At 42.2% G+C, this 20,540-nt stretch overlaps 1 long non-coding RNA gene across 1 annotated transcript; it reads left to right on the top strand.

Moving 5' to 3' along the window:
- The first annotated feature begins 9,775 nt into the window (after positions 1-9,775).
- Positions 9,776-19,339, top strand: LOC135977405 (uncharacterized). The gene is made up of 3 exons (XR_010594884.1): positions 9,776-9,998; positions 11,960-12,026; positions 13,074-19,339. It is a non-coding gene; the product is annotated as an uncharacterized LOC135977405 (long non-coding RNA).
- The last annotated feature ends 1,201 nt before the right edge of the window (positions 19,340-20,540 follow it).

Below are 20,540 nucleotides of genomic sequence, written 5' to 3'. Positions count from 1 at the left end.
TGATGGGCTGCAGGTTGCCCACCACTGGTCTAAACCCGTCCAAGACAGATGGCTATCCAGCCTCCTTTTGAAAACCTCCAGTGAAGAAGCTTCCACCCCTCCTGAGACAGTCTGTTCCATTGTTGTACTATTCTTACAGTTAGGAAGTTTTTCCTGAGATTTAATCTAAATCTGCTGTGCTTTAGTTTGAACCCATTGCCTCTTGTCCTGCCCTCTGTGGCAAAAGAGAACAACTTTTATGGCAGCCTCTCAAGAATCTGAAGACTACTATCATGTCCCCCCTTAATCTCCTCTTTTCCAAGCTAAACATACCAGTTCCTTGAGCCTTTGCTCAAACGGCTTGCATTCCACCCCTTTGATCACCTTTGTCACTCGCGTCTGGATCTTTTCCATGATCTCTACAGCCTTTGTATAAACCAGTGACTAAAATTGGACACAGCACTCCAGCTGAGGCCTAACCAGCACCGAGTAGAGTGGTACTATCACCTCCTGTGACTTGAATGCTATGATTCTGTTAATGCAACCTAAAATTGCATTTGCTTTTTTTTTTTTTTTTTTTTTGCAACAGCATCACATTGCTGACTCAAGTGTAGGTTGTGATCTGCCATAACTCCCAGATCCCTCTTAGCAGTGCTGCTGCCACACCAGTTTCCCCCCATTGTGTATTTGGGTTTTCATCCCTAAGTGTAGCACCTTACATTTGTCTTTGCTGAATTTCATTTTGTTGTCTATAGCCCAGTTCTCCAGTTTATCAAGATCCCTCTGAATTTTAGCTGTATCCTCCAAAGTATTGGTAACCCCCCCCATCCCAGCTTTGTGTCATCTGCAAATTTGAGCAATATGCTCTCTGTACCTACATCCAGGTCATTAATAAAGATGTTAAACAACACTGGACCCAGAATAGATCCCTGTGGAACCCCACGTAAGACCTCCTACTAAGCAGGAGACAAACTTGGGATCAGAACCACAAGTCAAACATCAGAAGCCAAGCCAGTCAGGATGCCAGGAAATCAAGAAGAATGCGAATGGGTGGCACATGGTATGCAGTCCAGAACAGCATGGATGCTGGTTGTTCAGACAGCTTCCTGTTCATATTGTTGGCTTAAGTAGGGCCAGTGGACCAATCAGCTGCTCTGGGACTCCACCAATAAGACATTAGGGGCAGAGCCTCAAACTGGGGCTGGCCTCCAGGAATCCTGGGTCAGCAATTGTCAGTAGGCTGCCCAATGGAGGATTGAAGCATAGTTGCTCCTGTGGACCCAGGCTCCAGTCGAGGCCCATGGGTCACGACAGAAAATTGGGCAAGTTCTTATTTGTTCAGATGGGCTGATGCTGGGAAACCGGATCTGAACCTCCCTCTCTCTTAGTCTTGGGAAGTTTTGATATGGATCCAAATGTCTTGATTCCCACTTGTCTCCCTAATGGGCAGAACTGGAACCTTAAACCCAAATACCCATGAACTTTGTGGAACTTTGGATTCGCATTCAAATTCAGGTTTGTTTGAGTTCTATGTGCGCATTCAAATTTTATTTTCAGGATACATAATTTGAATATTCTATGCCCAGTGCCTCATAATTTATGTCTGTAATCCATATTTAGTGTCATTAGCATAGTTGGTCTATTCACAGCTGCACTACACAGGCTTACACTAAAGTAATATCAGAGAGATAAGGTGGGTGAGGTAATATCTTTTATTGGATCAACTTCTGTTGATGAGAGAGACAAGCTTGCAAGCTTACACGGAGCTCTTCTGAGCTCGAAAGCTTGTCTCTCTCACAAACAGAAGTTGGTCCAATACAAGGTATTACCTCACCCACCTTGTCACTCTAATATCCTGGGACTGACATGGCTACAACAACAGTGCATACAACTAAAGCAATACAACAGATTAGAAGTTTTTAAGTTATCTAGAGGTGCTACTGAAATGCTAGATGTTGACTTTTTTTTTTTTAATTCTAATATAGAACTTGCAAACATCCCTTACATTAAAGGGTGGGCACAAGAACACTAGAGAGACGTCAGAAGCATGAACAGCTAATTACGGTATGCTCCTCACTACTAAAAATAAAATGCAGGAAGAGTTCTCAGTGACTCACAGTGCACAGGAGTATTCTGACAAAAGTGTCATAACAGCGGAATGATATACAGGAAACCAAGAACACTTTTAGTTATGGTCCAAAAAAAATCAATAAAACCCTAACTAAACTTGAAAAGTTATCATTCTTTAAAAACGATGCTTATAGCATAACCCCAATGTTCTTAGAACACACACACACATACACACACACACAATATTTATGTTGTGCATACAAAACTGATAGCTAAACACATTTGTGAATAAAAATGGCAGTTATCCGTATGTCTGTCATAAATAAATGTAATTATGTCCATTAACTAAAGAGTGGTCCAAAACACTGCAGCAACCTTGCTGTAAGATGCAGTGCTTTGACCATTACTGAAGAATACTATATTACATTTTATAATACATTTTTTGTAAAAGTGCCCCCACCCTATATGCACATAATATGTAGACAAATGCTGTTAACTTACAAATGCCAACTCGATGTCAGTGTCTTGCACACCTAAGACCAGATTTCCAAAGCACAGAACCCATCTGGAGTCAGATTTTCAAAAGGGCTCAGATTCTAGCAAAAATGGGCTGGCTTATTTACCTGTATAGCCCCACTGCAGCTAAAGAGCCATGGACCTACCTCTGTATCATCTCTGTGAATATAAATCAGTAAAAAGAAAGTGACTTTGCAATACAATTAAAACCTGAGCTGTACTTTTTTCCCCTACTAGGTTTTAACAGTTTTAATTAATTTCCTTTCCTTCACAAGACAGCTTTCTTGGTAATGTTTTGCAATTTAACTTAACTGATGATTCCCGCACATGAGAAAGCAGGCAAGGAGCCAATAGCTCCTCCTCTTCCCAAAGCAAGACGTTTTATTTTCTATCCTCTTTCAAACTGTCATGTTTTCAGAAGACATATGTTTCCACAATTCATTTCTCAAGAAGGGAATTAGCAGTAGTTCATTCCTTCCCCTCCCCCACTCTCCACATTGCTTGTTGGCTTTTATTGTTTTGGAAAAGCTTTGGACTCCTCCTCATTCACGTCTCTCTGCACAAGGATGCAGTGAAAGGAGTTACCAGAAGAAAACTTGCCCTTAGCCTGTACTTCTTTGAACTGGTGACCAAGCCTCTTGTCTAACTGTAGAGGAGTGTCTCTCTCACATCTCAGAAAATTCAGCTAGCCATAACGTTGCCCAGTATGTGTCAGGGTAGTTTCTAAATTATTCAAAATTATTTGAAACCAAAGAGGCATCGCAGCTACCAACTTTTTAACAAAGACAATTTTTAAACCAAGGGATTTTTGTTATTATTGGAGTGAGTCTCCCTTGTTAATTTTCAGGTCTGCAGATATACCATCTCAGGTTGTGATCCTGTCAAGCCTCCTAAAGTTAAAAGGGTTACGTTTCTCCAGTATTTGGTTGGAAGACCTGCAAGGAAAACTTGGTTGCTGCGGGAAGTGATATGGGAGATTCAGGAGGTAGCACTTTCCCTTGTAAGTCAACTCTGTTCAAAAGCCCCTCAAGGTTTGTGGGGACACTGCTACTAGAGGTGTTGTTTTTCAAATAGGATGTAAAAAGCAAAGTCCTGGCAATTGGTGGTCATTGAAATTCATTATACTCTTTGTAGGAATGGAAGTGTTAACTCTGGTGTCCCGGCTAGATTTCAGTTAAGAAAATATGTTATGCTTCCTAAAATGTCCTTGTTTTTTTAGTTGCATAATTCCCTTTCTGATATGTATTACTATTGTGTATTCTTTAAGTCTGCCTACTTCCTATGCTATGAGTGGTTGAATTTTAGTAACAAGTGAAGTGATCCTTGCGTTGCTGGGTTTGGGGATCTTTGGATGACAGGTGCTATATTCTCATTAGTTATTATTAGGGCCCTGATTCAGGAAGGCACACTTGTGCCTCACTCTAAGCACATGAGTTAGTCCCATTGAAGTCGATGGGATTACTTGTGGTTTTAGGCACACGCTTAAATATCTTGCTGAATCCGGGCCTGTATATGGTGTCTCCCTCTCCCTCTTCTACCCCCCATTTATTATCAATGTTTCCAGTTCCCCATAGCTGCCATGAAAAAAACATGTTCTTGCTTTCAATGAGAAATGATATTATCACCTGCCCTTAGCAATGTTATTCTTTTTGCCATAAAGTTTATACAACAACATAACATGCCTCAACAGCGTATTCCGGGCAAGGAGTGGCATATTCTTGTTTTCAAAATAAAGCTGTGTGGGTGGAATTAGGTTGTGTTGAATGATGATGAAAATATTCTGGATAGTGGTGAGAAACTTTTAGAATGATCAGTGGAGATATTTCCTCAGTTATGCAGTCCTTCATCTTATGTTACTACAAATCTAGGAAACACATCAATATTTGTCCCAGAGTCTTCAGATATCATCATTGGATGAGATGAGTCAGTATTTCCTTTCAAACATCCATTTATTCAGGACTGCTCTAAAGAGCAATTAGTGACAGGTCTGCAATACTTACATGACCAAAGCTACCTGCTTCTTTGCTGTTCTGTGCAAATCAACAGATGGAGAACTAGACTCGTTTTCATTCGGTTCAGTGACGGTAAGGGAGAGCATGCTCCGTTAGTAGAGCAGAGTAAGATTGAGCCTTGTTGTCTTCATTAACTCATTCATGCTCTAAATTTTAAGAAATGTTTGAATCATTTTAGTAAAATTTCAGGGCCAGCACATTATTGGATTCATGAAACTAAAAAGACGCTTACACCAGACTCTGAACTCTTCAAATGCGAGCTTCTTCCACCTTCCCAAAATAAATCTAACTCTTGAGTGTAATTCATTAGGTCAAATCTGCACATCTAACACTAGTTAGGAGTTTTTCGCTCCATAATCTTTTCTCCCTCCCTCCCACCTCTTCTCCAATGACAAATTATTATAGGCAGGGCTGGTAGTACCCCCTATTCAGAGATTCAGAGATTCTAAGGCCAGAAGAGACCATCATGATCATCTAGTCTGACCTCCTGCATAGCACAGGCCATGGAACTTCCCCCATATCATTCCTAGAGCGGAGTTTTTAGAAAAATATCCAATCTTGATTTAAAAATTGTCAGTAATGGAGAACACACCACAACCCTTGGTAAATTGTTCCAGTGGTTAATTATTCTCACCATTAAAAATGTACATCTTATTTCCAGTCTGACTTTGTCTAGCTTCAACTTCCAGCCATTGGATTGAGTGATACCTTTCTCTGCTAGATTTGTTCCCCAGGTAGGTACTTACAGACTGTAATCAAGTCACCCCTTAACCGTCTCTTTGCTTAGCTAAATAGATTGAGCTCTTTAAGTCTGTCACTATAAAGCATGTTTTCAATCCTTCAGTCATTCTCATGATTCTTCTCTGAACCCTCTCCAATTGATCAACATTCTTCTTGAGTTGTGGACACCAGAACTGGACACAATTTTCCAGCAACAGTCACACCAGTCTTCTTCATTATTTACAACTCCCCCAATTTTTGTGTCATCTGCATGCTTTATCAGTCATGATTTCATGTTTTCTTCCAGGTCATTGATATATATGTTAAATGGCCTAAGGCCAAGAAACAATCCCTGCAGGACAGCCACTGGAAACACACCTGCTTAATGACGATTCCTCATTTACAGCTACATTTTGAGACCTATCAGTCAGCCAGTTTTTAATCCAGTTAATCTGTGCAATGGTATTTTATATCGTTCTAGTTTTTTAATCAAAATGTGGGGTACCAAGTAAAATGCTTTACAGAAGTCTAAGTATATTATGCCAGCACTATTATTTTTATCAACCAAATTTATAATCTCTTTTAAAAATATATTAAGTTAGTTTGACAGGATATATTTACCAAACTCCCTATTATTCAGGCTGCTTGACACTCCCATTATAGACCCTGTTTTCAGTTGCTTATAACTTTGCTATAACTGAGCTGAAATTTTCCTAGTGGGGTGTCTGCCTTAGGCTGAATTATTTTAGAAAATTTCTTGCAAAATAGGTCAGCCATTTGTGAGAACAAGACTAGGGAAAAATACCTTGTTTTGTCCATGTTAAAGCATTCTGCCAACCTTTTATTTGAACAGCTCTAGCACCCCATTGCTTTGGAGCAGGGGCTTGAAATTTGGCAGGGGGAGTGGCCTTTGTGCCATGGATGTGCCTTTTGCAATCCCCATGAAAATCCACCTTCGTATGGCCAAGTTATAACCCTTTGAAAAATCTCAGGTCATGCATACTCAGTATAGACTTCCTCAAACCAAACATCAGTCAAGCTCCATTGGCCATTTTAGAGGGTTTTTTCCCCCCAGGGCCTTTAGTAGGGCACTAAGGACTTTTTTTAATGTATTGGAATGCAAAGTAATCCCTTGCATTCAGTTCATTTGCTGGGCGTATTCTCCGTGTTGGCAGCGGCTGGGAGCTGGTCTGATTTTTGAGGGCTCTGAGTATTTGTTTTTTTAGAAAGGAATAAAATAGAGATACCTGCTCTTCCTGGTAGCCTGAAGCATTGAGTGTTTTCATATGTAACTCAGGGAAGAGCTGTTTATCTCCTATATCGTGACAGGAAGGGAAGGGAGAACTATACCTGAACACACTCAAATTAACTAGCTGGAGAAGGACATTGCTCTATCCATTGCTCATCTCTCTTTTTTCCCAACTTGTTGCTTTGATGCCTTCCCTTGAGGCTTTCCTGCCAGGATGCAGTGGGAAGGCAGCCTTGCAAAGTAACCCCAAGAGAGTGCATGGGACCTGGTGGCTAAAATGAAAAGGAATATCAGCCTCACTATGTACAGTATGTAACTGTTTGTCAGTTTTCCTGCTCACTGGGCATAACACTGTGGGTCAATATGTAACTCAGTGTAATGATCCCAGATGACACTGAGAAGGGGAAGAAACATCCCACATGTAATTCAAACTGTATAAAGCAGGAACAAAAAGGCTGGGTGGGTGACATGTTTGGGCTGAAATCTAAACTTGCCCAACGCAGTTATTTTGATTCTGCTGAATCAAATATACTGGTTAGTTTTCCACTCCTCTGTCCACATTTCTGGTTTCATCCAGATTTGGTAGCAGAAAGACCACGAAGGAAGCTATTTTTGTGACATTCCCAAATCAGCCTGAATGAAGGAAGCACTGGAAATCTCACGAGAAAGCCTGCCCTCCTGTGATGTCAGGCCCCAATTGTAGACTAAAGAGGTTTTGGTTATATTCCAAAAAAGACTTAATTTTTAGATACTTAATTGTAATAGAACTTCTGAACCCATTTCCAACAGCTGTGCAAATCCTAGCACACAGTTATTCTGTTGGTCCAGTTTCAATATATCTCCTCTTCCTTCACCCTTCCACCTGTCCCACATCTGTACATGCTTAATAATCAATTATCATTCCCCCATATCTAATCTAAGCCTTAAGGATTACTGTGGGCCAGATGGTGTAAACTGGCATAGCTCCATTGAAACCACTGAATGTGCCAGTTTATACCAGGTGAGGTTCTGGCCCTATGTATTTAACATACTATTACATTACTGTGTTACTTCCCCCATCCACTCTTCTGAAACTCTAATTCAGGCCTTCGTCATCTCCCATCTTGACTACTGCGACCCCCTCCTCTCTGCACCCCCCAAACACATACATTGTCCTGCTCCAATCCATCTTTTCAGATTATCTCCTTGGCTCATCTCTCTGACCATGTTACTCTCCCTTCCCCCATTTTACACAGCACATTTCAGATTAAATTGTAAACTTTTCAAGGTAAGGGCTGTGTCTGCCTGTGTCTTTATAAGGCACCTGGCAGAATGGGCCTCTATCCTGACTGGGGCCTTTGTGTGCTGACACAGTATAAATAAATGTAATAGAAGTAAGAAATTACTGTAAAAGCTAATTCTTAATGCATACCTCTAAATGGCATTAGAGGCACAGCAATGTAGCTTTGCTTTGGATTAGTGGAAAAATAAACTTTTGTAATGGTTTAAAGCTATTATATTTTCTTTATCATGCTCATGGTTTTATCTCAAGCCTCACACCATTCATGCTTTTTCTTAACACCCAAGCCCCTGGATGTGTGTGATTTAAAAAAAAAAAAAAAAAAAAAAAGTTTCTAGACCTCAGGGTTGCTGAGAGAAACTAGAAAATATGAACCCTAAAGCCCAAGACATAGAGGACAAATAAAAAAAGCCCCAGAAGTTATTTTTAAAAAATCTTATGATTTTTAAGCCAACGTCATGATTTTTTAACACAGGGCTCTGGCAATATTGGACAAGCTCTGGGGTGTATTGCTCTTTCTGGCTTGTTGCCTTTCATCTAGGTTCCTAGTCTGGCCTCAGAGCACACATTGGTTATGTTTTTTAAGGAATGAGTAGCAGAGACGTTAGAAGGGAAAGGATAGGCATAGCATTCATGGTCTTCTAAGCAGTACATATTTTCTAGGTAAAGCTGTAGACCACACACCTTTATGGGTAACCTTAGAAAGAAGATGGCTGAGTTTATGATAAAACTGTAGTCATATAAACGAGAATTTGATTCTGCCCTTCCACAAATAGGGTAACTGGGAGATAGAGGAAAAAATGAAGCAATCTGCCCTTTTAAAAGTAATTTTTGTAATGTCACTGTGTTTCCCTTTTCACGCCCTCTGATAGTGTTTATCGTGTTTACAGGAAATGCCTTGAGTAATCTGTAAAACGAAAGCAGCTTTCTGCTGGGTTGGGGCCTGCCTGATTGGAAAACACTGTGCTTTACTACTGGGCTCCACTGTTTGCGTTAGCAATAGTTACAGCCACAGCAGTGTTCCACTGTGGCTGTTTAGACTCAAAGAGCACAGGGGGCAGAGGCAATGAGAAAAGGCTGAGAAGGTGGTTATGTAACTGTTTCATTTCCAGTAACAAAACAAACATAACAAGGAAAGGACATGTATCGTGTCCAGCAAATAGGAAAACTGAGAATTACTGTAAAGCCACAAGATGATATCCGAGCCCCCTTAAAGTCAATTGCAAAACTCCTTTTGATTTCAGTGGGGCTGGAATTACAGCCATGGTGATTAATATTCTTTTTGAGTGTCAGATATACGATTAAGCTAGGTCATGTCTAGTTTCTAATGAATTACCTTTAACATAAAGCAAATTCATGTCACAATGGGCATTTTGACGCTATTAGAAAGCATAGTTTGTGTCCTTTGTACTCCTCTCTGCTGGCTTATGGAGGCTTCAAGGCAGAGAAAATGCTATCAAGAGGGAGGATTGTGTAGCTATATAGGCTCATTGATTTAAGCAGATATCTTTATGGGGTTTAATGATCTCCATCGAACTGGCACTGTTCACAGAAAGGCTGAGATTATTATTATGTGCAGAATTTTATATTTAACATTGTACTGCCCAAGATGAGTTAAAGTCAATAACAAAAAGCAGCCATTACCAAAAAATCAAACCACACCATCCACATTTAGGAAATCACAGTAAAGTCAAAAAATTCACACCTGGATATGTAAAATTAGACTCGTAATGCCATATCCAAGCACCTCTGTAAAAGTAAAGTGACCTGCTTTTCAGGGGTGGTGAGTACAAATCTCATTAAGTTGATGGGACCTGGAACTACCTTTGAAAACCAGGCCATTTTTACTTTCATGCCTAAATATGGATTGACGAGCCTAACTCTGGCACCCTGGTTTGAAATTTGGGGCCTAAGAGTATCTATTGCCCTTATTGGGCAAGGCAAGTGTATTCAAAATGCTTGTTCTTTCATCATGTCCCCACCATACAAAATACTGGTCCTAAGGCTAGGTCTACACTATGGGGGGGGGGGGCATGACCATTCTCTCACTCCATTCCATCTTAACCTAACTACACCTGTGGGAGGAGGTTCATTCCATAAAAGGTCTGTCCTCCATTTTGGATTCTTTCTCCACACTGACTCAGCTTTCGGTTCAGAAAGCAGCCAGAAGAAGGTAAACTTTAAACAAGGAGAATTAAAGAACAGAGAGAGGGAAGAGATATGGTGCTGTAAAAGCTGGGACATAATGTGTGTCTTCAACTCACTCTCAAATTAGAAAGTAAAACCTTGTTAACATACAAAAGCTTACTACTTTAACTATACCAGTGTTGTCAAAGCAATACAGTTATACTGGTGCGAAGATGGTTATACTGGTGTGAAGATACTCATACTGGTATAATTTATTATAATACAGGAAGGGGAATAAGCTATTCTTATATAAGACACCTTTATACAGATGCAAACATATAAATAAATTAAAAGAACATTACTTAGGTTGCAAAGTCAAGCATTCAAAAGTTAGGAAATACCAGAATTAAGGTTGCCTCTGCATCCTTAATTCAGCTGCCTTGTGTGTCTGCATTACATTATAATACAGTCTTTAAGTACATGATCACATATTATTAGAAGCCCTGCCTATAACTTTCTCCACACTTGAAGTTGTACTGGTATAACTATTTCAGTAAAAAATCCTCACCCCTAACCTAAGCAGTACAGAAACTATGTGCAGACCAGGCCTTAGTTATTGAGGAGAAAAGGACTAGAAACAAAAGGTTTATTCTTTGGCATTATCTGGGATAGGACATTTTGATCTCCCTGTTCCAGAAGGTTATTTATTATCTAGAAATTCCCTATTCTGGACAGTAAATACTACTAAAATAATACAGAGCAGATTAGAGGATATCTGTGTGATTTACTTGCTCCAAAACACAGATGGAAATTTGTGTATTTTACTGTAGTTAATGATGAGTTTTCACGTCTTAAATTAATTTGGCTTAGCTTTCCTGAGTGTCCCCATGTAGACATGCCCTAATACAGTCCTCTGACAGTGGAGTTAGAGAAAAGTGGTTGTTTTATAGGCATGAGAGCTGAAATTCCTAGGCATAAGGCAGTGATATATAGAAGGCAAATTACCCTTGTGTGACGAACTGGGACTGTTCTTACTGTGGTCTTTGAATGCTGACAGGGGAGTGTGGCTAGGATGGTCTGCATTGGGGGATGGGAGATTGGCAGAGGGAGAATACCTGAGCATGTAACATGAGAACCCAGGAAGAGGTTAGAGGCCAGGTGACACCTTTGCCCGGGAAACTGAACAAAGGCTAGAGAGAGAGTTCAGAGCTGGCTGGCGACATGGCTGGGAGGCAGACGGGGCTCTGACCTCTCAAGGGGGCTGTGGTGCCCTGGGACCCCAAGATGGGCCTAACTGAGGGGGTCCTATTGTCTGTGCCTGCAAGACCTGTCTTGGACTGTATTCCTGTCGTCTAAATAAACCTTCTGCTTTACTGGCTGGCTGAGAGTCATAGTGAATCGCAGGAAGCTGGGGGTGCAGGGCCTTGTGTCCCCCCACACTCCGTGACACCTTGTACTTCTAAGTGTGAATTTCTGAGAGAAGAGAGTGTGTGACTGACATGGGCGTTTCAGAAACAAATCATGCCCCAGCAATTTACTGGAATTTAATTCCTGAATGAGGTTGCAATAAATCTGAGGGCAAACTTCCCCTCCACCCCACACTATGCCTAAATAAATGGGCTTGGTGCAAAAGATTTTAATGAGTGTGGGTATAGAATCCTAGTTTCTACCACTCATGCTGCAGGGGAGCAGCATATCTGCTTTGGCAGTCTCTGAGCTGTAGCTGTGTCCTCAGCTCATGTTCTTTGTAATGCTGGGCGGAGTGGCCAATGGACCTAGATCTGCAAAGCTTTTAACCCCAGCCCTACAGATTAAGGAGTTAGGCTCTAGGAATCCTATCCCCCTTCCTCATACAGCAGAACTTTGCCAGCTGCCGTAGCTGGGAAGGAGGCAGAGATTGACCCTTAGTGAATAAAGGAAATGGTTTGGACAGAAATGTATGTTAAATGCTTTAAGTTACAGTAGAAACAAATCATGTCAAACCAATTCTTTTTCTTTCTTTGACAGGATAACAGATGGTAACAAGCTTAGGCTCTAATTCACCCCCACGCAGAAGGGCTGCACAAAACCTTAGGTATGACTGAAGTCCTCAATGCTGGGTATAACTGGGGCATGAGGAGCCCATAGGATCTTAAAGTGGCCTGTCTTCACAAAGATGAATTTAGTACTCAGTCATGCCTGCAAAGCATAGTCTTGTATTGGGGTTGCTGTGTAGCCACACTGTCCCCAAGGGAAGTACAAGGACACGTTCTGCCTCAGGGAAGAAGAATGCCTCTCAGAACTCCCAGGCCCACAGAGGTAGCGATCCTGTTACTTCCCTTCATGGTATATAGTGTATTTCCCCCTCCCATCACACAGCCGGCCAACTGTGACAGCTCAAGTGTGTATGGGTGTGTCCTTTCCTCCCTTTCCTGCCCCCTCTGAAGCTCCCCATCAAAGGAACTAATCTCTGTGCTCTTCATGGACTGCAGTTATGGCTGGTTATTTTGCAGGTTATGCGAAGTATAGCTCATTGTGGCCTCACCCCACCAGGCCCCTGCGTGAAGGCCAGCTGTAATCCACTCCTTAGTGAATAAAACTGAAGCAGTGAGCAGAGTGCACTACGTTATATGCTGTGTCCACCACAATTCGTTTATTCACTGATCCTGCTGTCATTGAGGAAATAAAATTAAGTGGGTTTGCCATGATTTGTTTCTGATGAGTCCAGGGCCATGTTGTAGAGTACTTGCCATTTGCAGCACTCAGGGCATTTAAAGTGTACTTGTAATATAAAGCTATTGATAAGTGGCTCTACTCCTAGATAAACTGGTGAAGTGTGGCTACATAGAATCACTTGTGAGACAACCACACATTTGCTTAAACACAATCGAGCTTCAACAGTAACTATTATTTGAGTGCTGAACTGAGCTGAAATGTCAAGAAGGATCCCACAAGGTGCAGATCTGGGCAGTGGCATCTTAGGGTGGGTGCTGTAACTTCCCTTAGCTGCACATGTGCTCGCTTGTTCACTGCCCTTCTGACTGTGATCCTTGGGCCTCTGCTGTAGTTGAGGGGCTATCCAGTGTAGTTCTAGGGCTATTACTGCTGCAGAAGCCTAACCAATCTTATCTGTTCTGTCCAGGCATTTATACTCCATCCGTCGCTATGGTATCCGAGTCTACATGCTGGAATAATGCACATGGGCACTGCACCATATGGAGCACCGGAGCAGCTGCTGCCAACCTGGATCCTTCTTTGGGAAGTACTCTGGTGTTAAATGAACTGCTCTGATTGACATACACAGGATGGGGATAAAAGGTACATCTGTTTGAGATTGCTTTTATTATCTTCTGGTTGTGAGTGGAGGACTGCTCCAGCTGTCCTAAAGACAGAACTGCCACTGACTCCAAGTTCTGTACAGTTCAAACATTTCCTCATTTGCTCTGATTATTTGCTACACCTTCTTCATGTGTCTGTTCTTAAATTAAACTGGAAGCACTTGGGGGCAGGGACTGTCTCTTAGTATATGTCTGTACAGCATCTAGTGCAATCGAGATCGATACTGATTTGGGACTCTGGATGCTACTATAATGCAAATAATAAATGACTTGGAGAGTGGAGGGGAGAATACACTAATCTAATATGAGGATGATACAAAACGGAGAGAGACTGTCAATACACTGAGGGTAGAATTAAAATACAGTATGAGCTTGATAGATAAGAAAAACGGACTGAAATCTATCAAAGGAGATACAATCTAATGTAAAGTAGCTGATGTAGGAAGAAATAATCAAATTCACAAAAGTAAAATGAGGCATGATTGGCTAGACAGCAGTGCTGCAGGAATGGATCTGGAGGTTATAGGAGATGATAAACTGGACATGAGGTAAAACATTGTTGTGAACAGGAAAACACCATCTAGGGTTATCTTAACAGGAATCTCTTGTGAAATAAATGAGGTAATTATTTTGGCACTGGCTGGCTTTCTGGTTAGGCTTCATGTGATCACATTTGTAAAGGGGCACACCAACTGGAGAGAAATCAGAGGAGGAGCATATAAAAATAAATGACAAAAGTTGTAGAAAATAAAATCACTGAAGTAAAGGTTAAGAGAACTGGAGATGTTCAATGTGGAGAAGAGATGGCGGGGAGGTGGAGGGGAGAGGTTTAACTACCTACAAAGACAGTACTTACCAAGGTGCTATAAAGAGGATAGGGATCAATTACTCTCAGGAACTATCAAGGACAGAACATGAGATGTAACAGGCATAAGATGCAGCAGGGAAAATGCAGGGCAAATATATTAACACGTTAAGGCAAACCCTGCTGTGACAAAGTAAAGGGTTAACTGGTCCCACAGGGACTCATGTGGCTGCAAAGGGGCAGAGTTTACAAGGAAGGGGAAGTGAGGCTCAAAGGGAAAACTAAGGAGAAGAGAGTGCCTTCTCGCCTCTGGGTTGGGGGAAGTGGAGACAGCCTGTGGGGATTATTGCCCAGAGTCACCAGTTGATTTGTTTTTGTTTTGTGACCGTTTTGTAGACAATAAAATAAACCCAGAGGAAAGGGCCTTGAAAATATGGATGCCTGGAGGTTTATTTCCCTTCCGTGGCTAGTGAAACCGCCCACTAGGTTACACCTGCCTTGATTTACACCCTGTGCAGTTCCATTGGCTCCATCAGAGATGCATAGGGCATAAGTAAAGACAGGGCTGGGCCCTAAAACTACAGTCAGTCAATGCAGAAATAAAGTACAGTTCCCAAGGGAGATTTTGACCTTTCTAGAGTTGCATATATGCATGGTGATCTTATAGGAATGGTTCAGGTGTAAATTTAAAACTTCACCTTGATTTTGGAGTGATATGTTGGATGCCTGTATGAATGTCCTTGCTTTATGTTGTAAGGGTATGTCTACACTGCAGACCTGGGGTTGATTGCAGCTTGTGTAGACATACCTGAGCAAGCTTTGATCTAGCTAGCTTGAGTACCAGAGCAGAGAAGCTGCAGCAGTGTGCAAGTAATTACCCTGGGTTTCTGGAGGGTTTGGACAGCTGGGGCTGAATTGTGTGCTGCTGTGAGTTTGCTGCTCTAGTATGCAAGCTAGCTACATTAAAGCTAGCACAGACATGACTACAAGAGTTGCAATCTCACTTTGTGATTGCAGTGTAGACATACCTTAACTCAGACTCTCAATACTATTTTATGTAACTTGGTGTGCTTATGTTGCTGTGCCATGCTTTCTTCTGTGCCGGTGATGCCTAGATGACCTTACTGTGAATGTGTGTGGTATCTTTTGATTAGAGAGTGGCTTGACTGGAAATACCCTCTGTTATTTCACTGATGACAATTGGAAAATGCCCAATTTTGTTGTGGTTTGGGTTAGTTTGGTTGCCCCCCTCCTGGCACTTGTACTAATTTCCTTCCTTCTTCCTGTTAAGCAATATATTGTAATACTTCATACCTCCATAGTGGTTACCCTACACGATTATGGAGTTTTTCATTTGTAGGAGAGAGAGAGGACCTCCTGCAATGCACGTGGGTAGGAAAGCACCAGGAGCTCCCCAACGGGGAATACCCTAACAGTCATTTGTTGCCTCTTGTTGCTCCCTGTGTGTAATGGTTTGCAGGGGGCAGGCCTGTGGAAAAGAGGGGTTGTTGATGAGTGTGTCTTGATTATTCTGTGTCGTGGCTGGATAGTCCTTTGGGGATCTCTACAGACCAGACATAAGTTAGAGTAGCCATTGGGTCAGCTCTAGTTTATCCTGAGGGCTGCCAAACTGGCTCTCACTAGCCCCAAAATTCTGGACATTGAAAAGTGCTTTAAATCTACCTTTGCTTACTTCACCAGTGCTGTGCCTCCTGAGAGATGCCGCTCAGAACTGGGATCTTAAAGTTTATTCATTTACCCCAGATATGAGGGATTTTGTGTCTAGCAGCAGGTAGGGCTGTGATCAAGACCATGGTGGCTAATAACCACTGGAAACTATGAGACTATTACCTCCCTTCCTTTGTAGGGGTGGTCTAAGTTCTATATGTATGTTCTTTGCATTCCAAAAGTGGTAGAAAGGAGGCAGCTGGCCTCTTGTTCTGTGGGGAAGGTTGGTACTTGGCACCCTACACCACAGCTGTGATTCTCACTACTGTAGGGCATTTCACAGAATTGATGCTATCTCAGGAGAGTCTCTTCTTTTCAAAAACCCATTTCCAGTTTCCAGGGGCTGCAGCTCTGGTATTCCTGATTCTGCTTTTGGAGCAAGCCTCAAACTGAACAAGATTCTTTTGCACCCTCATGCTTCATTTCTAACACGAGGCCTTTGTGCAGTTGTGTACATCTGTGCAAAGTGTGTGTAAAATGCAGCCATTGTGCTGTTTACATCAACTTTGCCCAGATGTAGATGATTACAAAAGGGGCAAGCCAATGAAGAGAATCAGGCCTGTGGGGCTTGTGTTAAAACTACGTCTCAGCCCAGCTTTGTCATCCCACGGCTACAATCAGTTTGTGTTTTGAGAAGGTCAGAGTGTTCATTGTACCCTGAAAACCTAGTTTATCTCAGGAGAGTGGGGGGAGGCACTGAGGCAAGGCCTGCTTTGTCAGGCTTGAGAGGCTTCTGTGTGGTAAAATCAGGGAACCAGTGCAGCGTGTACTCTGAATATAAAAACTACCTCCCTACATGGGACTGCACAGAAAGAGGCAGAAACGCATCTCTTTTCTCTCTCTTGGAGTTCACGAGAACTAGAGGGAATTTGGATGTCTGTGAAGAAAAGAGCTTAATTCTTCCCCATGACCAGCTTAAAGCAAAGTTACAGCAGCTAAATGGACCATGCGGTATGAAATGCAAAGTCACGCTAGTCTGCGTCAAACATCCCCCCCTGGTAGCAGAGAGCACAGTCAAAGAGCAAAACAAAGGCAGATGCATCAACAACTGAAAGTGTTTTTATTGCTTTCTTATGCATGGCAGCTGCCCAGGAGACCTCAGTTGAATTTAAGTAGTGGGATGTCACCTGGAGGTCACAGAGAAATGGGGAAATCTCCCTCCACCATCACAAATGAGTTAAAGGCTTCAGTGGTTTTCTTTCCTTTAGTTCATTTGTAGCATGAAAACTCTTATTAAAAGCTGATAACAAAGAAACATTAGGAGTATCTCCTGCTTGCTGAGCCAATTAAAATTGTCCTTAAATAATACAAAGGGGAGGAGGGGGAGGAAAATTCAAGTGTGTGTGTGGGGGGAAATATTCCTGTTTAGGGCCTCCTATGGGCTAGCACTGGCACTGCCTCAGTGCAAGTAGACAGACACACACAAGCTCTGTTCAAGCTAAAGCACAAAAAATAGCAGTGTGGCTGGGGGTAGTATGGGCAGGAGCCCAAAGTCGGCACCTGATTTGTATGCAATGGAGCAGATTGCAGCCATTCTTACCTTGGATACATAGGTAGGACTTGTAGAGACTCTAGGGTCTAGCATATAGTGCTCCATCCTAATCTGAGTGGTTTCTCTGATGCTGTGCCACACAGCCTGTGCAAACTGTACCTCAGTTTTAAAGACAAAGGTGTCTGCAAGGCATGTTGTACTCTATGGGGCTAAAGTTTGGCTCCCACTGATATTGAGGATACTTTCTTTAAACTGTTACCAAAAAGTCTGCATGTTGATAACTTTTTCATGTATTTATTTTAGTCACCATTTTATGATGTCAAAAAGTAAAATATAAAGGTAGCATCAGCACCAAGTGAAGGATATACCAATCTTCAAAAGTAATCTACCTGCTCTCCCATTTCTGTGAAGCAGAGTGAGGGGACAGAGGAATAAAACTGTCTGAATCCACAGTGCTTCTCTGTCTTGTTCCTTCCTAACATATATTCACTAAATCCCTGGCAGGTGGTAGCAAAGGAAGACTCACTGAAACTTTGGTCGGACCCTCTAGATTCCTCTGTGACCAGGGCCGGTGCAAGGAAGTTTCGCGCCCTAGGTGAAACTTCCACCTTGCGCCCCTCCCCCTCCAGCCCTGCGGCAGCTCCCCGCCCCCCCTCCACCCTGAGGCACCCCACCGCAGCATCTCCCCAGCCCAGGGATCCGTGCTGCAGCTCTGACTCAGGGGTTCCCCTAGGCTGCCGGCGGCGCGCTGACCTGGGGAACCCCTGGGCTGCCGGCGGCATGCTGACCCAGGAGAACACCTGGGCTGCCAGCGGCACGCTGACCCAGGGGAACCCCTGGGCTGCCTGCCGGCGGCTCAGACTCCCTCTCCCTCTCAGCGCAGCGGCCACTGTAAAAAAAAAAATAAAAAAAAAAATTGGGGGTGCCGCTTTTTGCCGCCCCCAAATCTTGGTGCCCTAGGCAACCGCCTAGTTGGCCTAAATGGTAGCACCGGCCCTGTCTGTGACTAACAAATCTCTAAATAGCAAATAGACACTTCTTGTATATGTATTCCATTGAGTTTGCTAGTAATATTAAAACAAAATAAAACATCATTTCAAGTTTTTGTTCCCTTTGGCTGGGACCCTGCCCAGCTGTCCAGGTCATGCACCTAAATTGTGTGTAGAAAAGTGGCTGCAGTCCAAAGTCAGTGCTGTGTAAAAGATAATATCAGTTTGGGGTATATATCAACATATCAGTATCAGAGAGTTTACTGAATCCTTTAGAACGCTATGGTAGTATGGTAACCAAGTACTGTGTTTTGTTTGTTGCCTATGAGGGTATAAGTAGCTAAGAGTTTTAAAATAGGGATCCTCAAACGTTTTTGTAGTGAAATCCACATCTGAAAAGAGATATTTTCTCATGGACCACCACCTACCCTCGCGTTTGTGATCAGATAACATCTCTTTGGCAGTGTCATCAATTGCTTACATGGAAAAATAATATTAGGAATGTGTTTGATGTATTTGAATTGCCTTTCAATGTGATTTAGTAACTGGTAATAAAAGAGGCATGGGTAAATGTTATAATGGTATGCAATAAAGAAGTTAGAGACTGGGAGAAAATTAGGAGCATGTTTCAAAAGTGGGAAGAGACATTTCATAAAAAATAGAAATGTCATGAGCTGTTATTTCTATACAAATGCAAAGAGCACCCATTATAAATAAGATTGTTATACTGTATGCTCCTCTATTGACTCCTTTTGGAGCCCCAATTGATTTCTGGTACTCATTGACCCTAGTTAGAACTGATCCTGGAGCTCACTAGGACTCAGTTTCTTTTAGAAACTTGGCCTGTCATTAGGGCTAGAGCTCTGGGTGGATAGAACTAAGATGATTATGTTGAAGACTATACAGTTCTGCCAACTCCAAGTGCCAAAAAAGTCATAAGATTGGCTTAAAAATCATGAGATTTTAAAAAATAACTTTGGGGGCCTTTTTGTCTTCTGATGTTTTATTTTTTTCAAGCTTTTCTCTGCAACGATGAGGGCTAGCTTCCTTTTAAAAAAAAAATGAAAGCTGAGATTTTCATGCATCTAGAAGCTGGGCTTTAAGCAAGACACCAAGTATTACAAGATTCTTGACAAAGTCATGAGAGTTGGCAACACTAGAGATGTTCGTATGAGTGTTGTCCCAACTCAAAGGTCCTGTGAATGAGTGTGGCTATTCTGATGAGCTTCCTAGACCAAGCTAGGAATAGGAGACTTTTCACTGTCGAATTGTCAGTGTACACAGCCCCTCCAAACATGCTCATAAGGCTAAACTTTTACTAAGATGATTTAAAATATTACATTATTAGTGTGACAAAACTGGGGATCATAACTCCCACATGCCAGGATGCAAAGTGGACCTGAGTAGAACTGAGCTCTGCATCACCCTATTGCTCTATGGGTACACCTGGCTGGGGTGACCTTTCTGTAGCTGTATTTCCGAGATCAAATGCAATTGAAAACACAGAATGTCCTTCTCCTTCCATTAAGATAAATTCCTACAGCCTCTATACTGTTCCTTTCACACTGCTCGTCCGCCAGCTATGCAAAAGGTTCTAATGAAACATGCATAATTCATTAATCTCAATTAAAATGTAAATGTATTGTCAGTCTCTTGGATAATTAAACTGCTATTATGGGAATAGTTTGAAGTTCTGGAGCTGAAGTTCCATTCACTAAAACAAACAAATGACACTTAAAGCTCTGCCTGAAGTGGTACAATAGATGCCCATGTGGGAAGTAATTTGAACTTCCCAAAGAGGTTGGCCAGTCTGAGTCTCTGTAATATTCAACAGAGCATGCGTATGCTCTGCTATAAATTGAACATGGTTGTTCTCTTAGGTGTTAGGTGTCTGTGTTTCTGATTTGGCATGGACAGAGAAACTATTAATAGCTACATTTCCTACAGTAGAATACTTTATTGACTTCAAGCTGCCCTTCAGAAACCTTCAAATGGGTATGATGTAATGATGTATTACGATGTTTAATGTAAACATTCAACCTACTTAAAGGTCTCAGAGGTTAGGTCAGATGTTGGTACAGTGGTTCTCAAACTGTGGGTCAGAACCCCAAAGTGGGTCATGACCCCATTTAATGGGGTCGCCAAGGCTGGCTTAGACTTGCTGGGGTCCAGGGCCAAAGCTGAAACCCGAGCCCCAAAGCCCAGGGCCAAAGTCGAAGCCTGAGGGCTTCCGCCCTGGGCAGCGGGACTCAGGTTA

Source organism: Chrysemys picta, chromosome 1 (genome assembly GCF_011386835.1).
Source record: "Chrysemys picta bellii isolate R12L10 chromosome 1, ASM1138683v2, whole genome shotgun sequence".
Taxonomy (NCBI): domain Eukaryota; kingdom Metazoa; phylum Chordata; order Testudines; family Emydidae; genus Chrysemys; species Chrysemys picta.
The sequence above is the reverse complement of the archived record's forward strand: the minus strand, read 5'-3'. Positions and strand labels throughout refer to the sequence as shown.